The sequence below is a fragment of the Microtus ochrogaster genome, chromosome 16 (genome assembly GCF_000317375.1).
Source record: "Microtus ochrogaster isolate Prairie Vole_2 chromosome 16, MicOch1.0, whole genome shotgun sequence".
NCBI lineage: Eukaryota > Metazoa > Chordata > Mammalia > Rodentia > Cricetidae > Microtus > Microtus ochrogaster.
Window position 1 is genome coordinate 49,519,582 of NC_022018.1, and position 22,613 is coordinate 49,542,194.

Genomic DNA, 22,613 nt, shown 5'->3' on the forward strand with positions numbered 1-22,613 from the left:
TGCTTTTTGCTGGATGCTTGCACCTCATTAAAGACAAGAGGTTGAGGTTGAAGGATAGTGAAAAGGTACCTGTCAATGAAAATCAATTTTAAACCAAAAATGAAGAATCTTTAGCCCATTAAAGGGTAAAGGAGAGGAATCCTTGAGAAGATGTAATTGTAGAAGAGACTGTTACAAGCGTTCTTCAGGGATGTAGGCAAGTCGGGGAGAAGAACCCCAAGCCCATAAACTATGCTGAGAAGGAGGACATTGATTATTAAAATTACCAATATATGACAACTCGTTTTGACCTAGAAACTTCCTTAATTAGTCATACATGTATGTGTGTGTGTGTGTTTGTGTGTGTGGTGGAATGAATCCTAGGATTAACACAACTTTTTAAGGTAGTGGAGAAAGTAGAAAAGAGCTAGAGCTAAAGAAATGGTCCAGGCAGTACATCATTTACTGAGGAATCACGAGGACCTGAGTTTGAATCCCCAGTCCCCACATAGAATCCAGGTGTGGTGGTGCACATCTGCTGTTCCAGTGCTGAGGGGGTGAAGGCAGACAGAACCATGGCCAAACAGTTCAGTGGGAGATGACGTCTGAAAGACAGTGACTTAAGATAGTCAGGAAAGAAGATAATGTCCATCAACCTCGGGCCTCTAAACACACACACATGCATGCACACACGCGCACATGCACACACACATGCATGCATATGCACACACACACACACAGCTATAGCTCATGAAAGAACAAGATAAATGCATCCTAGTGAAACAATCGCTTTCATTCTTCATTATTAAAGAAAGAAATTAAAAAGAAAATTCTAGAAACACATAATTGACAAATTCTGAAAAGCATCCTGAAATTGCATGCTGTCTCCCTCTTTCCTAGTTGCGACATGAAGCATCCCTTTGTCTTGTGTGTTCACGTGGTATTTGCTACCCTCTTGTTAGTAACCCAGCAGCCATCTTGGTTTTCAGATCCACTGTCATGGTCTTGCCATTGCTTATGTTGAAGAATCCTGTTTTACTTAATCAGGGCCCCAAAGCACCCTCGTTCATTACAAGAAATTGTCATCACTTAAATTTTCAGTATGATTGTGCATGATTTATAAGATAACTTTTTTTTTTGGTTTTTCGAGACAGGGTTTCTCTATGGCTTTGGAGCTTGTCCTGGAACTAGCTCTGTAGACCAGGCTGGTCTCGAACTCACAGAGATCCGCCTGCCTCTGCCTCCCGAGTGCTGGGATTAAAGACGTGCGCCACCATCGCCCGGCGTATAAGATAACTTTTATCACGTCTGTGCATATATAGAAAAGATGGAGTATTCATTACCTTCAGAACTATTTGCATATGTAGATGTGTGCCTTTAAGAATCTCCTGCGAGGATGAGGAAGGACCGAGGTATTAGCATGCACCAAGACAGCTTCCATGCTTTTAACGCGTATACACTCAGAGGAATGAGAAGATCCACTGCCCAGTTTCTCAGAGACGTGCACTGTTTAAGTCACTTCCATTGAGAGGTGGGTAAATGCACACCACTTATGACTCAGACACGGGTCCCCTGGAGGGAAGTCTCACAGTACACGCCTGTCCCTGTGCCTATCCTCATCACTTTCCTGTCTGGAGTTGAAGCCAAAGGCACTCACTCCATCTCCAGTCACATCTACTCTCCGGTCCTTCCTGCTTCATGCCTTCCTCACCCACAAGTCTTTCTGCCGTTTCCCCACCTTCTCACGCTAGAGCCCCCCTTTCAACAGACCAGCTCATGTCCCCGTTCACTGGGACCAACCTTAGTTTTGAAAGCTTCATGAGGGCCAGCCCATGATCCCTTCCATGTCTACAATGCCTAACACCGTATCAACCAATCATCTGTCAAATAAGTGAACGTGTGGGGAGCGATTGAAAGAGGTGGCTTCCAGTAGGAAGGCACAGTCTTTATTTCTCACAATCCAAAAGCCATGGCTTCATTCCGGGCTGGCCACACTCTAGGGTACCCTCAGTTCCATGGGAAACTCTGAGAATTGACTTTTCAGCCACACTCTGATGATTGTAAAGATATTCTTCCACAGGGCTATGGGGGAGAAAATGGTTTGCATAACTATACCTAAGGACCAGAGAACAGAGGCAGGATGTCAGCTCCCGAGTTACCACCTCGTTAGAATGATTAAAATAACATTCCCCGCTCCCCTGCCTCTCTAGAGGCATTTATCCTGGCAACTACAATGCCTGCATTTCTTCACAGCAGCCCAGGAGTCACAGCTAATGGCTCCTTCTTCCTCCCTCTTTCAGCCTCCATTGACTGTGTCATTGAGGAGACTAAGTGCTATCCAAACACCATAAGTTCCATGTGGTGGTGTCATTGCCATCTGCGTATCAGCTACACACAGCCTTTCTACCTATACTCCTGAGGTGCCTCATCTGAGTCTGGCAGAACGCAGCAAACATTTTATAGAATGTGTATTTGTCAACACATCTTACTTTTTGGTCCTTATTCCCATGAACAAGGCTTTAATTCCTTTTAACCAATATACATATTTGCCTAAAATACACGATTTATTTCCTTATGCGTCTTCGCCATTACCTATGAGAGATTCACTCATGACATTCAAGAGGCAGTCTTCAGCAAGAGGAAAATGCCTTAATTAGGAATTCAGATGTTCCTTTCCACTAAGTGCGAAGCTGGCAGAATGAGACTGAAATTAAGGCCCTGGTGAATACAATACCAAGACACAGAAACCAGCTGTAGAAGACCCAGTGAAAGGCAGTGGCTGAAGCCATCCAAGTGGCTCTGTCTTTGTCTCATTTGATGAAAAATCACTTTGGGCCCTCTTTCCTCCCCCCTTTCAGTCTTAATATGTGGCTACGGGGTGGAGTGGCTCAGAACCCAGCTTTCCTTTTTTTTTTCCCCTTTAGGTTTTATATATTTTCATGTTATGTGTAGAGGTGTTTTGCCCAAATGTGTATCTCTGTGTAGCAAGTATGTGCAGTGTCTGAGGAGGCCAGAAGAGGGTTCCAGATCTCCTGGAATTGGAGTTATATTCTATCCTGAGCCACCATGAGGGTGCTGGGAGTTGAACTCGGGTCCTCTGAGGAACAGGCAGTGCTCAGCTATTGAACCACCTTTCTACCTTGGCTAGCTTTTCCTTTTGCATCTGTAGGCTGGAGCACATAATGACAAGAACTAAGGGGGAGAAAATTCTTCCCCCACCATTTCACTTACTGAGTTTATGAGATGAGGCTTGGTTAGTGAGATGAGAAGGACAAGAGTCAAATGGATCAGTTCACCCGTGGCTCCAGAAGGTTAGGGACTCTGCCTGTGGCTCACAAAAGACCTGAAGCCTTCCTAGAGTGAGATGCTCTCTATACCATGGCGAGGCAGCCTGGGTAGGAATGAGAATCCGTTACACATGACTAAGCCCAAGGCAACTTGACACCACTGATACTTGGGTGTCCTAGCCAGTAGGTGGGCTAGTAATTTTAAACCCTGCAGAAGAAGATGGGTCTTTTCCTTGAAGATATTCAGTGGAGTCTCTCCTGGACAGTAGTGACTTGGTACATGCTAATAAACCCATGGAGTTCCTTCAGACACCAAAGGATGAACCAGAGGAAGAAGAGGGAGAATGGAAGAATAATTTCATAAAGCAGTGTTCCACAATGGTCAGCACCACATGTTATGCTTGTTTACTTCTATCTCCTATCTATCATGATCATTTTCTCTGTTAAAAGACTTATTTGCTTGTTAGTATGTGTTTCTGTGTAAGTACACATGTGTGTGCAGGTAAATGTGCGTATGTACCCACAGTCACCAGCAGAGGGTGTCGGGTGTCTTCTGTCACTCTCCACCCATTCCTTTCAGGCGGGGTCTCTCCCTGAACGTGGGCTTTGCATCTTGACTAGGCTGGAATCCTGTCTCAACTCCTCAGAACTCATACTATAGGCATTTTCTAGAATGCCTGGTTTATTATACAAATTTTGAGATCTGAACACTGGTTCCCCATGATGGTGGGACAAGCACTCTTAACTGCTGAGACAACCTCTACAGCCCTCATTTTCTGCAGGGGGCGGGGGCTGCTGTTATTTCTGCTTTCTTGAGATATGGTCTCATGTGATGCAACCAGACCTTGAATTCCTGATCCTCTTACCACTGCGTGCTGGAATCATGGGGTGCGCCAGCAGACTTGACCCGCCGTACGTCCTTTTCTAGTATCAACACACCCTCCCTCAACACGAGACTTTAGAGAGAATAAGCTTGTCACATACATACAGTCACATGAGCATCACCTCATGCAATGGGCACGATTTTTTCTACATTTTTCAAATGTGAACTTAAAACAGCATCCCGGAGAAAAGAGCAGGGCTGTCCTCTGAACCCCAGTAACGGACCTCGGAATCAGAAGCCTCTGTGTCCTATAAGGCAACCACCTTCCTAATACATGCATGCTAGATAGTCATAGACACATACACATTCCTAGGAATGAGAAGTCCATCTTCAGATTGCTTGGCCTGAAGGCTGTTTATGAACTATCTCCACATAGTTTGTAAGCATTGAAAAACTTCACTTTTCTCCGGAAAATGCTGGCTATTCCGTGATTTCACAATTGTCTAAAAATACTTGGCTGGGAAGAAAGATCTCACAGTTCCCCGGGGCTCTTACAGTCCTCCTTGATTTAGTATGATTTCTCAAATGTCCAAAGCTGGCAAGTTTTGAGTGTGCTTCTGTCTGCAGAATGTGAGTTCTAGAAAGCAACATGATTTGCAAGTGAATGCCCCCCTCCTCTGCGCACACACATATGCCCTCACACACCACACACAGACACACACTGGTCATTTTTCACCATCAATTGGCAAGCACCCTTTCTGCTTCCAGAGCTCTTGCCATCCGGAATTTTGAGGGCAAAGATCCTCTTGTATGTCTCTTTTGGACGTAGAACCTACTACCGTGTGACTGGAAAGTAGTTTAGAAACGTGTGCTGAAACTCTTCAAACCTGAAAGCTCTTCTATTCAGTAATTCACCAATAGGCAATTCTCCAGAGGAAGCCATTAACAGTGGGCTACATTGTAATGTAAATGCTACATTACAAGAGCTTTCTGATCGCATGAAAGTTAAAAAGTATATAAACAATTCAATTCCAGCTGAAGAGAATCAAGACAATGAAATATCAATGTTTCTGCCTGCTGGAAAATTATATAACCAGGGAAAGTTATATTGTAAAAACGATATTGCCACTGAATGATGTTGACTGTCACAAGGAACAAATACTGGATGACGTATATTATACTGTACTACTGTCTGACAGTTGTCTCTGCAGTTGAATGTCACCACCAGAGTTGGCCCTGACTCCTAATTGTCTTGCCACATATCTTATTAGTCACCTCAAAATAGGTAAAAATTATTTTTTCTCCTAAAAAAAGTAAGAAAAACAAAAGGGGCTTAACAGAGCAGATGGCTCAGTAGCTAAAGAACTTTTTGTTCAAGGATAAAGAATCGGAGTTCAGATCCCCTGACCTACACAGAAGGCAGGTGGGAATGGTAACCCACTTGTGATTCCAATGGAAGGGAGAGACAGAGGTTCCCCTGAGCAAGCTGGCCGGCTGCACTAGTCATATTAGCTCTGGATTCAGTTGAGAGACAGTGCATGAATACATAAGGTGGAGAGTGATTGCGGGAGACTTCCAACGTCGAGTCCTGAGCTCTCCATGCACACAAACATGTACAAAGCACTTACATGTGAGCATGCCTACACACATGCCTAGACACCACACTGTTACATATATGTGCATAAAAGCAACAATTCACTTTCATAAAAAGACCCCGAAAAAAATAAGTAGAAGAATAATTCATAGATATGTAGATATATTATTCCTGTGTGTGTACAAGTGTATGTATGTGTGTGCCTGTGTTTGCGTGCACTTGTGTGTGTGCGCACATATGGATCTTCATGAAGAGCTGCTGATACACACTCAACTTGCATCTTGGGATTTCAAGGCTAAATGACCATGACTCTGGCCACAGACTTTAGCCTCACTCACCTGTACCATTTGCTTTCATCACAGTGCAAAGCCACAGGAGGCTGCTCCCTTCTCAGCAGATCTTTCCTTGAAGAGTTTGCTTGAGTAGAAAGAGTGGCAGTAGAGAAATTCAGTGTAAGAGGCCCGGACCTGTGAACAGAAAAACAAGACTGGTGGTTATGCGGTTTCATGGCCCTAATTAACACAATCTGAAGTCAGCAAAAAGATAAATCACACACACACACACACACACCACTATAATTAACACAATCTGAAGTCAGCAAAAAGATAAATCACACACACACACACACACACACACACACACACACACACACACACCACTATAATTTTTAAGATAAAAAGGTTTTTTAATAAAAAGGATTAGATAAACAAATAGGTCTTGACTCTGATATTTCAGGGAAATCCAAGACTGTTCTCAGGAGCCGTCAGTTCCAGGCTGAATCAAAGCTTTCCGATCAAAATTCTTTCTTTTCCTTTAGAGATTTATTGATTTTTATTTAGTGTCTGAGTGTTTGGCCTGCATGTATGTATGTGCAGTGTGTGTGTGCCTGGTGCCTGCAGAAGCCAGAAGAGGGCGCTGCATACCCTGTGAGCTGGCTTGCAGGGTGAATGTGGGAAGCCAATCCAAGCTGGCCCTCCCTTCAGACGCTGGTCCACATTTCGGGCAGGCAGTATCCCCCGTTCTGGCTCCATCTCCTGTTTATTGTAACTTTCCTTCCTACGTGCCCTGAGTTCTCACATACCCACCTTGAACTTCCCAAGACTGAAGCGTGGAGGCTGTGACTATTGCCGGGGTACCTGTGACATCACTGCACAGAGGCCAACTCCTGCCTCACTGGTTTCAAAGGCCACATGTTGCTCAAAAAAAGAACAGTGGTCTGCCAAGGAAAAATCTTTTCATAATCACATCTTTGGCAAATGACCCACCGCAGATGCCTTAGTCACTGTTGGGACAATAAATACAGATCTTCTGAGAGGTCACAGAACCTGTTCTGGGAAATTTCTTTCATCCATGTTGCAAGATTTTCTAGGCTTTTCAGCGGGAATGGAGGCAACACCGCTGCCCTATGCAACCCACTTCACTGAGCTCCTGATGTCAGCCTCTCCTGGTGACCTCTTCCCAGCAATGAACCTGGAGACATCACCGAGGAGCCACAGCCTCCAACCACTTCAGTGTGATCTCCAGATACTCTGAACAGAGACGAAGAGGGCAAGCTCAGTTGCTGCACAATTGCAGGAGGACTTAAGTTACACCCTCAGAGACCACATTTTTAAAGAAGCCATGGATGGTACATGATTGTAATCCCAGTACTGGAGAAGTGGAGACCAGCAGCTCCTTGGGGCTTGGTAGCCAAGCAGCCTTCCCTAGTTGGCTACTGCTGCACTAATGGCTACTTTCTCAAAAAACAAGGTTGATAACTTTTGGAGAACAACCTTGGGGGTTAATCTCTGTCCTACACAGACACATGCACACATATGTACCCAAACATGTATACATGTACATACATGTATGCACATACACACATGAAAAAGGAAAGGGCAGAAAGTGGGAGCAAAAAGAGAGAACTCTGACCCACACTATAGCTTTAAAAAAATATTTGCACTGCACAAAATTTGAAGCAGTATCACTTTTGAAGCCCAGCACCCAAGACTGCCAGGTCCCTGACCACCCTGATGGTGGGAATATCCCACATATTGCTTCTTCCCTAAAGTATCCTATTGCTTCTCTGATGGAGGAAGGTCATTGGTTGATTAAATAAAGAAGCTGCTTGCCCTGATAGGTTAGAACGTAGGTGGGAGGAGTGAACAAAGCAGAACGCTGGGAGGAAGAGGAAGTGAGCTCAGAGACTCGACAGCTCTCCTCTCAGGGGCAGCGGCCTCAGAGAGACACGATGCTCCACTCTTGAGGGCAGAGGCGAGAGCTCTGCTCTCTGAGGCACACGCGATGAAGCTCCGACCCAGGATGGACGTAGGCTAGAATCTTCCCGGTAAGACCGGTGCTACACAGATGATAAGAAATGGGCTAGTCCAGGTGCGAGAGTTAGCCTAGAAGAGGCTAGATAGATGGGCCAAGCAGTGCTTAAAAGAATACAGTGTCCATGTAATTATTTCAGGTAAAGCTAGCCGTGCGGGCAGCGGGGTGCTGGGGATGCAGCCCCGCCGCTCCTATTACTACACTTCTCTCCCAAAGTAAACTATTGTCCTTTGCTTTTTATTCATTGTTCCCTAAAATGTGTGGTTTAGAAGGTTTTTTTTTTAATTAAAGAAGGTTCTCATATAGCCCAGACTGACCCCTAGCTTTCGACATGAACATCCCCATGCTTGCCATTGTCATGCTCCTGCCTCTACATCCTGAGTGCTGAGAGGATGGGAGCACCCCAGAACATCTGGATTATCTGATGCTGGGGATTGAACCCAGGGCTTCATGCCTGTTAGGCAAGAACTCCACCAACCGAGGGACACTCTTGGATTACAAAACACATTAAGTAATTCTGTCATGCTGCATACAGTCTCTGGGAACTAGAGCCCCACAGTGTTTTTTGCTAAGACTGACCAAGTTTGTTTTAGGCGACTTGAGTTGTTTCCACGATATAACATTCCACTGTGTTGCTAAACCGAATCAGTTTGGCTTAAAATTGGCTTTGTACCCGGGTGGTAAAATCTGGCCCAACACAGCCTTTGCACATGGTACAACTATGTCCTAACTTGGCGTATAAACAAGTTATAATATCATCTCAGCATAGAGTATAGGAATAGAACCAAGCAACTAAGTCTCAGCCAATCACAAGTGTCAAGGTTTTAGCCAATCACAGGCTGCCAACTGATCAGACCATGTCTACCGAAGTCCAATGGCAACTGTGGCCAATCAAGTCCTGTCTGCATGTCACTTCCTTTTCTTTGGCTATAAATAGAACCTGTAAGTGTGGTAGGGTGGAGCGTTCCAAACCCTCTTTGTTCTGGAATGCTGCCCAGTTCTAGAACCTTTTTTCCTTGCTTAAGTAAACTTTGTTAAATTTAACTCATGTCAGTTTTTCTTTTAACAGTTTTGCAGTGTGAAAATATATGTGTGTGTATATATATATATATATATATATATATATTTCCCTTCTATTGATGGACTTCCACGTTTTTCCAGCTTCCATTTTTTTCCCTTGCTAGAAACATGCTGTGTCTATTAGAGGCAATACGCATAAGCACACATGTCCTGGGGTTCAGCCCAGGAATATATGAATATACGCTTTTGCACAATAACATCAGACTGGTTTCCAAAATGAATCCATCAATCTACTTTCCTGCCGGCAGTGAGTCCCATATGTTTCCAAACTGACCAGTCATTTTAGAATCAGGAAGATGGGTGCCATCTGAAGCCCATGTATTTGTTTTGCAGAGGGGAAGTTTTAAATACATACTCTCCTTTTCTTCCCCCCTCACATTAGTGAGTTTACATTTCATTCACCAGTAACGAATGAGTGACTTGCTGGGGTAGGTTTATTTTCCCACTTTGGAAAGTGACATTAGCTAATGACTTGGATTGAAGTGAGAGGGAAAACTTTGAAGGTACCATGTAGCTTTATTTCTCAGCCATTCAATTCCTAAGGTGGTGCCAACGAATATTCTAATAAGCCCAGAAGGATGGCGTGGCCATGGAACCCCCAGCACACAGAAGGCAGAGGCGGGGAGATCAGAACTTTAATGACATCTTAACTTATGTCACAAGTTCCAGGTCAACCTGGGGTATATGGGATGCTACTTTAATGCCCTCAAACAACATCCCAAAAATAAACAAATGAAAGGAATAAAAATCAAAAAATTGCTAAAATGAATGAAGTTCTAGGACCAAGACTTCCCACTAGGAATGGGAAACTAAATAAAATGTAAATATACCAGAATGATGAACACTTGAAGTAGTCTTTATGTTTCCATTGTTGGAGAGAAGCCCAACAGTGAGCCACACTAGATGAGAAAAACACTTCAGCCTTTATTTTAAAAAGGCAAAAATTAAAGACCTTGTAATTACATTTTGCTGGGCATAGGCTTCGTGAGGAAATTTTCCCTCTGCCCAAGACCAAGGTCAGGACGTAAGGCTCCTTTAATGCAGATTTTAAGAGCGATCCCAGGTAGGCTACTTACAGGCTCCCCCAGGTATGTCGTGGACCTGGCTTGGTCTGAGTGTGGAAGTGATGGGTAAAAAGCTTAGGGAGGCAAGATGGACTGATGGTCATGAGTCACCAAACCTCTCTTGACAGAAGTGTCGACTCCCATCAGGGCCCCAGCCGGGAAGCGTGGTCAGCACTGACCAGTATCTTTTCCATCACTGAACGTACGTTCCTTCCCACTCTCTGTCTACACTGCCATACGGTAAACAGTCTTCCCTGGGGCTTGAGTCCCTTCCTCTACCCTGGTCTCTTTTGACTGGGTGCCCCAATCTAGCAGGGAAATGCCTGAAGGGTATGTGGCAAGAGAAAAAATGAGTAGTTAAGAATTTTGCAGGAACAGATGTTTCTGGAAAACTGAGTATTGAGAGAAAATAAGAAAAGTAAGTTATATTATCAAACGCTTTTACGTTGCCTGCTTGGGATTCCCCACCAGTTACCAAAGGCGTTGCTTCTATGTGGGCTCTCATGCTGCATCGTGTTAAGAAAAAGCCTTATTTTTGTTGTTGCTTAAAATTCACGAATTAACTAATTAATTAAATGCTTTAGCTTGTGTGCCTTTAAGCAGAGTTCAGAGGAGAGTTTGTAGCAGTTGGTTCTCTTCTTCTACCACATGGGTTTCTGGAACCGAACTTCAGTAGCCAGTCTTGGCAAAAAACATCCTCACCTGCTGAGCCATTTTGCTGGACCACAAGTCTTTATTTTGTTCACACTTCATAGGCTTGAGAGCTGGTGGCCAGGCAGGCATTATCTGGTGAGCCCTTCCTTCCTGGTGAGGGAACGCTTTAATTGTCTTGTTTATTTTTTTATTAAAACTGTGATTTTTTTTAAAAGCCACCCTGGGGCAGAGGATCTAATTCATTTGGCAGAGTGCTCACCTAGCTTATACAAAGCTCTGGGTTTAATCCCCAGCACCACTCGAACCAGCCACAGGGATGCACCTGCCTAGTTTCCCAGCACCTGGGAGGTGGAGGCAGGAGGATGAGAAAATCAAGATCATCCATGACTATACAGTGAGTTAGGGGCCAGCCTGGGATACATGATACCCGGTCTTAAAAGAAATGAAAGCAAAAGAAGAAGGAGAAGGAGAAGAAGGGGGAGGGGGAGGGGGAAAGGGAGGGGGAGAAGAGGAAGAAATGAAAGCCACCTTACCTGAGATCTAGTGTCTGTTACTAGTGTACGCAGCCATGTTGAGGAAGGAGGGTCTGTGACTTTAGGTGACTTTAGCTTTCATGGTCAGCGACATTAAAATCACTGTACGGAAAAGGAGCCTTGTGACAGTGGCGTGTGAAGATCCTATTTAAATAAACCTACTTTCTGCGAGTACAAACATCTATTGACAAGTGCCTTTGATGTCTAATGTGATGTTCAAGTATGTTTGACTTTTTATACAGTGACTAGACTGTCTTTTGGGGAGAATTTGGGGAGCTTATTGATGTGCTTAATGAGTCCTCCTCCCTCCTCATCTAATCTCAAGGTAAATGAGGACGGAACCCATTTCCTACCCAAAGCAGCATTTGGAGACTGCATCAAATCCGCCAGCAACCTTTGTAACAAGAGATTGCTTTGTAAAGGTAATACAGGTCTAAGCATTCTTCAGTAAGGGCTTGGCTTTCCACTGGCTCGCCCGGCTCACCCAAAAGCTTTTGCAAGGGAGCTGTCTGAACAAGCTGGGCCACCCAGTGAAGTCTCAGTGACATCGCTGTCCTCTCCCTGAATGGCTGGCTGCCTTCACTCATCTTCGGGGGCTGTGTGGCAAATCCGTTGGCTCTATGACACCCCACCTCCTACCCCAGTCTTACCTACAGAAGAAGAGAACAACCACTCTGGCAGCAGCCTGACAGGCATGGAGCTTGTGTTCTTCTCTGCTAGAGTCAAGGGGAGCAAATTGGAGCCTACAAGCATCTCCAAGTGGAGGGAAGAGAATTCCCTTAGGCCTCGCAAGAAAGATTCTCAGCTATGTGTGTGTCCAAGGAGAAAGACATACTTAAACATCACACTCTCCTAAGACTTGCCAAGTATGTGCAGATCACCCCCTTTTCCCAGGCATCATTGTGGCAGCAATGCCCATCCAGGAAAACATTATCTGACATGCTTAAAGAATGTCTGATACCTTGGAGAACACTGTAAGTCCGCAACAAGCTGCACAGAACCGTTCAACACAAGGGGAAGCATGTCCCCGAATGCTACCAGTAGCATTGTGAAGAAGGCCATATGGGTGTTATTTGATTAAGTGGGGAGGTGCACATCTCTGGCCAGGGATGGCAAACAGAAGCTGCTGAGTCCTGAGCTGTGCTGGAAGGAGAATCGAGCAGCCTAGGACTGCATAGAAACAGTTGAACTCGGAAGAACCGTTAACGCATGCCCTGGAGCTCATTTCAAGTTAGAGAAACTGGGGGCCATGGTTGCATATTTACAAGACCACAGCCTTCCAATGGCTCAGGCTACCTGGAACTCCATAGTGAGATGCTGTCATTGCCTTTCAAGATTCTCCCTTCCTCCTCTCCTCTCCCTTATTTGCTTCTCTCCTCCCCTTTTCTCCTTTCTCTCTTGAGCTTCTTCTTGCAATACCCCCCCCCCATCCTGTTCCTCAGAATGGAAAATTCAAATATTCAGAATAAATACACGAGTCCTTTTAAGGGAGGTAGCTGCTTGCTGGTTTGATCCTCAGGTTCATCAGCTATAAAATGAGACACTGACACGGGCCAAGAAGGTTAGCATCGAGCTGGGTTCAATTATATAAATGAGAGTACATCCATGGTCCTAAGGACTCATGTAGCATTCAGGAAACTCCAAGTTCCAGTTCCAGTACCATATAAACTGTATAAGACAGCACATGGCAAGAATCCCAGCATTGGGAAGTTCAAGATCCTCTTTGGCTACACAGACTAGCCAAGAGATCCTGTCTCAAAATAAAATACTCTAATAAAACAAAACAAGCATGCATGGCCAGCCCTGTTCTCATCTAGCCACTCAGACAATGGTTTCCCCTCCCTCGTTACAGAGTAGATTTAACTAGGACTTTAAATAGGACAACAGTTGAGGGCTAAACAAAGCCAATGGCTTCCTGAAAGGGCAGCAAAATGGGGCCCCAAGATAGTATCTGTTCACAAACAAGGTGGGGCAAGCTCAACTGAACACCAATATTTGGCTGCAAGGTTGTCCTGCAGAGAAACTGGCCTCTACTCCAGAGCCACACACACAGCCCCTTGCTCTCTGTCCAGCCGACAAGGAGAAGGTAGCTAGATGTGTCAGCATGGCTGTGGTAGAGCTGTGACATAGGAACAGCGGGCAGCAGGCAAAGCTTTGATGAGCAGATGACTGCTGGGCAGTGCAGGAGACAGCAATGATCGAGTCGCTATGCACCCATGCCCAACCAGAGGCCAGAGATTCCGAAGTGTTCACCCACCTAACAAGACTGACCCAAACACAAAGCCAAAGGTCGGTGACACATTTACATGGCCACACTTCCCTAGCTTTCAACAGTCAGTCATCATGGCCTATCAAGGCTCTAAGCAGGCAACCTCACCAACCACTCAGCAGGAGGGCCCACAGGGGAGCATGGAGCGAGGCAGGAGCGAAAGGCCCTCATGGTTAGCTGGTGCAGAAATATGCTCTAACACTCAGGAGACTCAATATTCGGAAACACTCCTATTTGAAGCTCCCAGGGCCCTGTTATGTTAGAAACAAGCTGAGGGTCCGGAGAGCTAGCTTGACTGGTAATGCGCTTGGTAGACAATCATGAGACCCTGAGTTTGTTCTCCATCACCCACAAAAAGCTGAGCATGGTAGCACACAAGCTGGGGTAGCAGGAAAGGGTGGAGCCTGAGGGTTCACTGCCAACCAGGTTGGCCTAATCAGCAAGCCCCAGGCACCAATGAGAGACCTTGTCTCAAAAATCAAGCTGTACAGCTCCCGAGGAACAACATCGGAGGTTTGACTTTGGCTTCTACATACATATACACATGTGCACACATGTGCAAGCACACACACACACACACACACACACACACACACAGAAACTCAATTGATAAAGGACAGCAGGTGTGTTTTAATAATAAACAGAAATGAACTTCACAATGAAAGATGGCTTTATTTAGAAATATTGGTATGTCCAGATACCAGCCCTTCTCTTCCCCCATGACTTTCCACAGGGGACACATTTTGGGGAATCACTAAACAGATAGTGTCCATTGTTAAATGTCACAGGAGTGGTAAAGAAGCAGATTTGCTTTTAGGGGATGTTAGTGGAGTGTGGGAACACGTGCCTGTCATCCCAGCACTCGGAAAGCTGAGGCAGGAGGACAGCTGAGAGTTTAAGGGCACTTGGAGGTGTGTACTAAGACCTGTCTCAAAAGCAAAATAACCTTTAAAATGAATAACATGTCATATACGGATTATCTTGGATGTAATGGTATGACTTGGTCTTCGTTCTTATAAAGTTGTAGTGAATTTGTCATTCTTATTTCCTACCAGTCTTGGTTAATAGGGCTGGAGGGAGAGAGAGAGATGTCAGTTTGTAAAATATTTACATTGCAAGCATGAGACTCTGTGTTCCATCTCTAGAACCTATGCTTGAAAAATGATTTTAGATCCAAGAGGGATGGTGCCCTTATAACCCCAACATTGGGATGGCTTGAAGGCTAGCCAGTCTAGATTGATCAGCAACTTTCCACGCCACAGACAGACACTGTCTCAAAAAATGACATGGATGGTGTCCTGAGGAATGCTACCTGAAGTTGGCCTCCACACGTATGCACACATACATGCATGCATATGTGCACATACTAACAACGTACATACATAAACCATGAGTAGCCTTGAGGTGTCTTATGTTGTGTGTCATCGGCAACAAATCTTAGAATGCCAGCTGACTCTTCCTATCCTGTCTACTTTCTGTCTATGTGCACTGTGCCCACCAAGAATGCAATGCAATTTAATATCTAAGCAAAGCCACACAAAAGAACCCAAAGCATCATCATACAGTGCTCCCCAAAGCCAAAGGAAATGATCCTCAAGTATACACACCACTGATTACGCCACATTAGCACAGATAATTCAAAGTTGCCTGTCTGGTAATATTGAGCAGCAGACACAACTTTTAGAAATTTTCTCCCTGGTATTAGCTATGCTAAAAACCCCCGAGTGAATGTTCCTCCCAAGTCAAATCCATCTCTCTTAAGAGTGGGTATAATAAATGGGTAGCCTAAAAGGAAGGCTGTGAACAGAATGTCTCACTATTGTCTGATTATTCTAAATTTAAAACTCCAACAAAGGCAGGGATTATTCTCCTAGAGGTTTCAAGATTCACGAGAGTTTGCTAATGAAGTTCCTTTAGGAGCGCAAATCAAAAAATTGCTATCTGCAAGCTGCCAAGCATTTTATGCTTGGGTGGTGTTTTTAAATCAAAGTCACCATTCATTCAACAACAAATGTTTGTCTGGAATAAATGAATGAGAGTAATGGCCTTGAAGTGCTTCACGAGCTTAATCACCTCTAAGCTATGAATCAGGAAACGGCTGCCATCGAGCCTGGATGCCCACGCCAATCAGAGTGAAATGGCAGCTGTCGTTCCGAGGGCTGAGGTGAGACCTGCAGACTGAAGTCATAGCTTTTGATTCTTATAGATGACCCGTTTGGGGGTCTACTGGCCCCTGTATTTGCCTTTCTTTACAATCTCCATACAATTTGGAAGCTGAAAATCTAGGCCAAATGAGATAAGATTAAAGCAAAAAAAAAAATTGCTTGTTTGTGAGATTACTCTGGGAGGTGAAAGAGGGCCAAACACCCCTCCACCTTAATATGTAAGCAGAATGTTAATAGTCCACCATAAGGAGGAGGATCAGGGAGCAAATGACTAACCCAGAAGCATCATGACACCAACAGTAAGAAAGACATTTGCCGCAGGACACAGGATGGGAGGTGGGGCAGGATTCCCTGGTGTTTCCGGTTTAACCCTAGTCTTCCAACAGTATAGCCAATAGCCATCACCCCATTCCTCCGTTCCCCCCGCCCTGTTCCCATTCTAACCTTAGAACAGGATGAAGCCAGAGACCTGGCTTAATACCTACCTATCTGCAACTCAAGGAAAATGCCAGTAGAACGTTGTTTGGTTTTGTGTTTGCAGGTGGAATCTAGCCAGCAAGTGGCCAATCCTTCTGCATTCCAGCGTCCTAAAATTGTTCAGTTTTCCCCAGTCTATGCCAAGGGAGTTAAGCCACTACTACTCCCATAGCAAAATGCCTTGTGTGTGCTCAGCTTTGGCAATGAACAACGGGCCTCCCACGTCTCCGTTTGGGCTCCAGTGGATGGATGGGCACCCTCTGTCCTTTGCAGACTAACAGGGAAAGTGAAGTTTACCTAGGATTGCTCCCCTGCCCTTTCCCCAAAGGGGCCTCCTTAAGCCCCAGAAGTCTGTTTCCTAACTCCTCTCCATCTCTCCCAACCTCCCATGCCATTAACAGTCCTGAAACATCCCATTGTTTCCCTAGGAACACACTTCACTCATTGTTTTGCCTCTTAAAAAAAGAAAAAAACCTACTTTTAAACTTTGTAATTTTTAAAGCAAAGCATCAAATCCTTCACTTGGCATCAGGCAGCAGTGGCTGTTCTGAATGGGTAAACACGGAAAGCCGCGCTCTCCCTCCTTTGAAAAAGCCTGTTTCAGAGCATGTCAAATCCTGCCAGGAGGATGGAAGGACTTAGAAATCGCCGACCGGGTTCATGTTCCAGACAGCGCCCGCCTGAGCATGCTGCGTTACTCACTTACAAATTAGAAGCGACGTGGATGTGGTGTGATGTGGTTGATGCACTACTTCCGAGATAATGATACATCCTGGCCAGCCACACGGTCTTAAGGACCACTCTCGGGACACAGAAGAGCCCAAACGCGGGGAATCATAGCTGCCCGGGGATGCACTGACTGCTTCTGCTGAGGGTCTGCTCCCCAGAATCAAATCTCTCTGAGGAGAGGCAGCCCTGCTACAGCAGTCCTTCAATGCTTGAGGCGTTGGGCCCACCCCAGAGCCATGTGCCCCTACAGGCAGTTGAATATTATCCTTCTGCTAAATTCGGGGCACTAATCCTACCTAAAATCCTAAGGCTCCTGCCATTCTCCTTCCCACCCCTTGCCTGAGGGTGGCTCAACATAGGATACAGTGCCATCCATTCATCCCAGTACCCACTTTGAGCCAGTTACAAATTTTCAAGCAGCAAGCGCCAATGATCACACGGTAGGGTATGCAAAACCTTAATTAATGCTGACTGCCATTTCCTTGATCATGGCGTCTCCTCTGCCAGGTAAGGAAGAAAGGAACACTGTATAAGGGAAAGCAGGTGTTGAGATAAGCAGGTGACCAAGAAGGAAGAGAGAGAAGGACATGGCTCCCCCAGTCCCTACCATAAGAGGGGTAGTTTGTAAAAACCTAGGGCTGACCCAGGCTTCATTCAGAGGTTGAATATTAAAACACAAATGTAAATGAGGCAGGGGTGGTGGCTCACATCAGTCATCTGAATACTCCAGGAGCTAAAGAGGGAGGAGGATGACTGTGGGTTCAGGGTCAGTCTGGACCACATAGTGAGTTTTAAGTCAGCCTGGGCTAGATTGAGACCCTCCCTACCTCAAAAGGCTGCAACCCCTGTAAAAATCAAATAGATAAGTCACGGCTACAGTTTCAACAGGCAGTGGGGAGGTTTTAAAGAGATCTGAGCATGGGGATCGAGCAATAGGGACCAGAGAAAGTTGTTTCCAGACCCCCCCAAAGGCTGGGGGTGTCACTGCATGGTAAGACACTTACATACGTAAGACCCAGGCTTGGGCCCCCGACCCTGAAGGAAAAGAAGAACACATCCTGAACAGAGAGAGAAAAGAAACACTAAGAATAGAAACCCTTTGCACCCAATTTGTTACTAACAGGAAAGCCCAATTCTTAGACATGGAACTTGGGCCATTTTTGTATCATATGTGAGCTACAATATATGCACATGTGTATGATACATATCGGGGGAAGTAAGAAAAAAAATATGCACATACTCTAACTGCAGATCAGGCAAACAAACCAGAGCACAGCAATAAATGTGCTGTATCTGTGTAAGCGTAACAGAAATTAGACTCCCTTACACAAACTGCTCCTACTAAAGCCCAATTACCAGGCTGCCGCTATCAATTAAGTGTTTCATGAACTGTGTGTCCGATTAACTCACTCGCGTCCTTTATTCTCTAGGACAACAATACAGTCCATTTCACATGTTCATGTTTCCCATCTTATGATTCATATTACTACAGAACCCAGAATATGCAACCGACCTTAGGGAGGAGACGTTTCATGTCATGGCCACAGAAAGGATGACTTTCCCACAGCTGCAGGAAGTCTAATTTCTGACATGGCTGAGCATATAACACATTTGCCCAGGGATGCGTGCACCGCACTGTAGCCCGACTTAAAGGCTGCTGAGCCTATAGTCCTTCCCCTTTGTATTAGATTATTTGCTCCCGGTTCAGAAGTGCTCAGTGAGCATGGGGCACAGGGAAGACGCCATGGGAAGTGGTGAACTCGGGGAGGCGGTTGCTGCAGCTTTTGATTAGACACCTTGCCAAGGATAGAATTTATAAAAGTATAATCTCTTGGGCTGAGGATGCGGCTCGGTCAGTGGAGTGCTTGCCTAGCGAGCACTGGGTTCAAGCCCCCAGCACTACATGCACTGGGTATGGTGGCATATGCCTGTACTCTCAGTACTTGGGAGGGGGAGGCAGGGAAATCAGAAGTTCAAGGTCATCCTCAGAAAACAAAACAGCACCTACCCTGTCTCTCAGTAAAAAGCCTGGTAGGGAGGCCACAAGGATACCCAAAGTACAGGCCTAAACAAAACGTCTCCAAAATTGTACCCCTTATTTTATTATAACGTGGTTATGACAGTGATATTTATTCAACATGCCCTGAATTATCTGACATCACATATCCCAGACACCTGATACAGCAGATTGGCTGAGTCACTATTAATAAGAAGTATATGCTTTTTTTTTTTTTACCCTTTACCTAGTACCACTAAAGAAACTTTACCTTTGAGCCCAAGTGACAGGCAGCCAGCAAGACAAAGCTATTCCTAAGAATAGCCTTTATTTCATGGGCAATCACCTAGCGAGGCGATACTTATGCACACTATCAAAACAATGTCAGCGGTAAAGTGTAACACAAGCCAGAGGAGCCTCTCCATCTTCCACCCAGCATCTCAAACACCTGCCAGTGTGCCCTCCTGCTGCAACAACCGAGCTCACCTGCCGGGAGTCAACTCCAGAGGTCTGCTGAATGTAGCAGTCAGGAATAAGGGCACCTCCAGACAGGAGTTCTCGCCCAACTACGCCTTTCCTCTCTAACTTTTTCTCACTCTTCACCTTCAGCCTCTAAACACTAGATCACGGGGATCCGACTGGCTAGTCACGGGTATGCAGCTCACGGAACTTGTTTCTGGATCACCCATGCCTGGTTCTAAATGCTCACGGTCTCAGAAGACAGAAGCCACCTGTATCTGGACAACAGACCTCAACCCATGGCAATACTGTGGACGTCCAGATCTGTCATCCTGCCAGAGCCATTCTTCACCATATAATGATGCCGCTCAATGGAACACTGCCTGGGGAAATGTCATCAGTTGATGGTGGCATTGTATTGGTTTGATTTTATTGTTCTTATTTTGGTTTTCTGAGATAGGGTCTCTTACAGTCCAGACAGGTCTCAATCTTGCTATATTCTATACCTGAGGATGAACTCGATCCCTGATTCCCCTATTGCCACCTCCTAAGTGCTGGGATTACAGCTGTGCCTCACCACTCCTGGCTAGGAAGGTTCTATATCACACCAAAGTGTAAGATCTGAAACCATTCTATGCAGAATAAGAGCTTCCGACTTCACCTACCAACCAAGCATCTGTTCTAGAACAATCTGGACTTTCCCACAAACATACAAATCGGCACACGCCCCCCTTGACTTACACAAACATGGAATGGACATCATGTACTCTAAACCATCTCTTATTCTAAGTCACTTTTGTTGACAATAATTGCCCCTTGACCAGTGAGAAAGGAGAAAACACAATACACTGACTAAGCCCTTTCTGGGTTCATTAAGCCTATGACCTTCCCACTGTCTGCATACACTTGACCTCTGTCTTGTTTTGTCGTTTGACTGCATTGTGTTTGGATGTGGAGAGAGCTGCTTTGTTCTTTCTTACTCAAAGCCATGTGATACTACTGTTCTTTGTCTCCTTAAAAATATGTTGGCACTCTTGCTGTCCTCAGGAAGAGAAGGGCCTGAGAGGTTTGCTGAAGCTTCTGGGCTGAAGCAATTATCTGCTGAACAACCAGAACCCAGCTGCAAAGGCCACGAGGAAAAGTGCAAAGGGTGAATCAGGCCACACTTTGAATCATAAACATTATTGCAGGCGGAGCAGTTTGCTGCTGGCTGGCATGCTCTCGCACCTAATTGGGCCGGGTGGCGTGACACTCCCTGGGGACCATTTCAGAGTTACAGGTGTGACTTCTGTGCGTAAAAGTTGTGTGTCTAGCAATCTGGACATGAGCCTACCTTCCATAAACTACTTTGCATACTAAATGCTCTGGGGGAGTTCGTTATTCAAGAGGGTTGTATTGAGGGTTTTGTGAACTCCCAAGTCTCTGGCGTTGTGTTTCATGAACGCCTTGCTCTCAGCTTTGAGTCCAGCCTCTAACGGTACCTCAGAACCCCAAGGATATAAGAAACCATTTTGCTGCATAGCCCAGAGAAGTAACCACACAAAAGGCAAGGGCAGAAATGCAACTCTTGATTCTCTGTCTTAAAAAGGAGAATAAACAGAATGCCATCTCCATCTGGAAAAGTGGAGGCTGGTGGGGAGGAAGGTTGAGAAGCAAGAGCGATTGTGGGCCATCAGCATTTGCGTGGCTCAGGTTTGAGAATCAAGTCTAAGCACTTAGTACTGGGGCTATCTCGGAGGATGAGAGTGACTTTTTAGATAGTAGGGTTGTGTATCAAAGGAATGCATTCACAGCTCCTCAGGCAGCAAGCAATGAAGCCTTGAGCCAAGAGAAATCCAGAATCAGAAGGCTGTCTCTTGTACGGTGATCTCACCCAACAGAGAAGGTCAGAGGTGGCCCAGTACCCCAGCTTCCCCCTGGGCTGTCTTGGCTGTTGGTTCCTGCACAGGCCTTAGTACCAAGCCTCCATTTGAGACCAACAGGTGTGGTCTAATCATCACCTGAAGATACAGAGATCATTTGAGAATGAATCGCACACCAAGGAATCCTTCTCATTGCTCAGTCATGAGTGCACCCAGAACAGGCCGCATGGAGACACGTACACATTGGTGACAAAGGAACAGTTCCAAGAAATGAAGAGGGTGGTTCCTGAAAGGTCTTATGACTCAAGGAGATCGTCTGAGTTTGAAACCGAAGGAGAAGAAAGCTCAGACTCCGACATGAACAGCAAGCGAAGAGAGCCAAGGCAAACTGACTGGATCACAGAATCCAGTTCACACAAATAATGGGAAGTGTAAAAATGTGCACAAGAATATGACAAAAGGTGTGCCCTCAGTGTGTCTAAACCCAAACGTCTCTGACTAGGTAGTCTAATGGTGCAGATAAACTAACTGAAAGAGTGGAATAAAAGTACACATTTTACTTTTTAGTAAGGAGTTTCGTTCGAAGTTCAGTTGTGAGCTGTGAGCTGAAGATCAGTGGGAAGGGTAGAGATGGCCGTGTGCAAAGTCATACTGACAATGTAAGAAACAAACTTGAAAAATGATTCTAAAATGCACGGGGCGGGGGAGTCAGACAGGTCATAATGCAGGAGAAGGCAATGTAGGAAACCAGCACGCAGATCTCTGTGGTTCCATGACATAATGGAAATAGACAGCAAAGAAACAGTCATATATATATATATCTGAAGGCCAAGCAGTGGTGACACATGCCCAGCACTTGGGAGGCAGAGGTAGGCAGATCTCTGGGTTTGAGGCCAGCCTGGTCTACAGAGTGAGTTTCAGGACAGCCAGGGCTACAGAAAGAAACCCTGTCTTAAAAATCAAAAAACAAGATGTAAATACAGAAAAAAATTTCTGAAGTGAAAGGGCACTTTATTATAGTCCTGCAAACAAATAAATAAAAACTTCAATCTATACAAGGAAAAATTATATATATATATATACATATATATATGTATATATATATACATATATGTAAGGTAATAAATTAATGGAAAAATGGTGTGTTTATTTCCTGAGGAAACTTGAATTTTAAGCTAGGAGAAAGACTGTCATTCTCATTCAGTCAGGAAGGACATGAAAGTGGCTGAGCCGGGCACTAAGAGGGGAGCCGAGGAGAACACCCCAGGCAAGAGAAGATGAGTAAGCGTGTATCCCTGGAGACACAGATGGACAGAAAGGTTACAGTCA

The 22,613-nt window shown here is 45.2% G+C and overlaps 1 protein-coding gene across 3 annotated transcripts in view; it reads right to left on the minus strand.

Moving 5' to 3' along the window:
• Atxn1 (ataxin 1) overlaps nucleotides 1–22,613 on the minus strand; it is a 380,515-nt gene that overhangs the window by 213,434 nt on the left and 144,468 nt on the right. For all 3 annotated transcript variants that reach the window (XM_026783019.1, XM_026783020.1, XM_026783021.1), the window contains one exon: nucleotides 6,022–6,150. The gene's annotated coding sequence lies outside the window, so the exon portion shown is untranslated. The remainder of the gene's footprint in view (nucleotides 1–6,021; nucleotides 6,151–22,613) is intronic.